Here is a 1,808-nt window from a genome sequence, read left to right as displayed (position 1 = left end):
TCGCCCCCCCTCCCCCCCCAAAAAAAATACGATTACATTTTTGCCTCACTTAGCAAAATCAATAGCCTTCAAGTATTTACTTTTATTGTCGATACATACGTAAATAAAGGGTGTTGGGTGAGTTGTGGTGTGGGGGTTTTTTATTGTTACGTGTGGTGTTCTTTCCTCCTATAGTATAGATTCTTTGGAGAGCCTGTGGTACAAGCTTGTGTGGAAAATGGTGCAAGCTACATTGACATCAGTGGAGAACCCCAGGTATGTCACAGCAGAAAAATGCTTCCTTCTATCAAGGATCTGTTAAAGGAGTATTTGTTTAGTATGTTTCATGTTTCCGCTAATGTGTTTGAATAGGAATCATAGAATTTTCTAGGTTGGAAAAGACCTTTAAGATCATCAAGTCCAACCGTTAACCTAGCACTGCCATCCCACCACTAAACCATGTCCCTAAGCACCTCATCTACCCGTCTTTGAAATACCTCCAGGGATGGGGACTTGACCGCCTCCCTGGGCAGCCCATTCCAGAGCCTGACAACCCTTTCGGTGAAGAAATTTTTCCTAGTGTCTAACCTAAACCTGCCCTGGCACAACTTCAGACCATTCCCCCTCGTCCTATCGTCCGTCACCAGGGAGAAGAGGCCGACCCCCAGCTCGCTACAGCCTCCTTTCAGGTCATTGTAGAGGGCGATCAGGTCTCCCCTCAGCCTCCTCTTCTCCAGGCTAAACAACCCCAGTTCCCCCAAGAAGACCAATTATGCCTCCTGATCTACAATTTTAAGATGCACTAAGTATTTTAAAGTACACTAATGTGTATTAGTTGTATAGTTTTCTTACTTTCAGACAAGAGCCTCTCAGGTTCTCTTTGGAAATCTAGAATTCTTGCATTCTGCTTTAAGTCTCAGTTGTGAGCCTACGTAAGAATTTTGTGTAGATGACATTTCTTTACACTGCTGTGACATTTCCAGACCATACAACAGGATTAGTATGCATCTGTCTTAAAGATGCTTCTAAGTGGTTTGAAGTATCTAGGGTGCTACGATAGTAAAGTGCTGATGGCTAATATTGCATATGGTCAAATACATGGAGTTCTGCTTAAAGTATTTGTTCTGACTGTGTTTTAGTTTCTGGAAGGAATGTACCTGAAATACAACGAAAAAGCTGCAGAAAAGGGAGTGTATATCATTGGAAGCTGTGCCTTTGACTCTATTCCAGCTGATATGGGAGTACTGTACACCAGAGACCAGTTGAAAGGTGACTTAGTTAAGTGTGACCTTACGCTGAAAAAGAAATTGCAGATGGTGTTTTCATCTGGTTTCCTAAAGCAGCCATGCTTACGTGGAAACGCTTTTCAGTCTCTCTTTTTGCCTGCCTTTACCAGCTGACCAGTTTCAACCAAATCTGGTAGATAAAAATTTAAGAGTAACTCATGTTCTCGTTAGACTGGAGAAAATTGGTCATTAGGTAGAGGAGGGCTTCAAGGTGATGTTGCTCACTGGGAGAAGGAGAACCTTCAGTTGTCCGCAGCAGGCTGTTCAGCCAGCATGTGGATGTCCCTAGGCAAGCCTCAGCGCACTGCCTCCTGTGCGGTGGGAATCTTGTAGGGAAGAGACAGTGGGGACAGGAGGGCTGTGGGAAAGGGATTGCAAATTAGTTGGTCATCAGGTTTCCAAAGTTTTGTTTTTCTGCCACAAGCACTGAGAAGCTGTTGTATGAGTGTAAGCAGGTAGACAGCGCCATACAGTGCCTCTTTCTTTAAGAGCAGCTGGACAGTAACTGAAAGAGGATAAATATATTTGAGAAAATATGTGAGA

This window comes from Egretta garzetta, unplaced genomic scaffold (genome assembly GCF_000687185.1).
Source record: "Egretta garzetta isolate BGI_Z169 unplaced genomic scaffold, ASM68718v1 scaffold248, whole genome shotgun sequence".
NCBI classification, from domain to species: Eukaryota; Metazoa; Chordata; class Aves; order Pelecaniformes; family Ardeidae; genus Egretta; species Egretta garzetta.
This window is presented reverse-complemented; position numbering follows the sequence as displayed.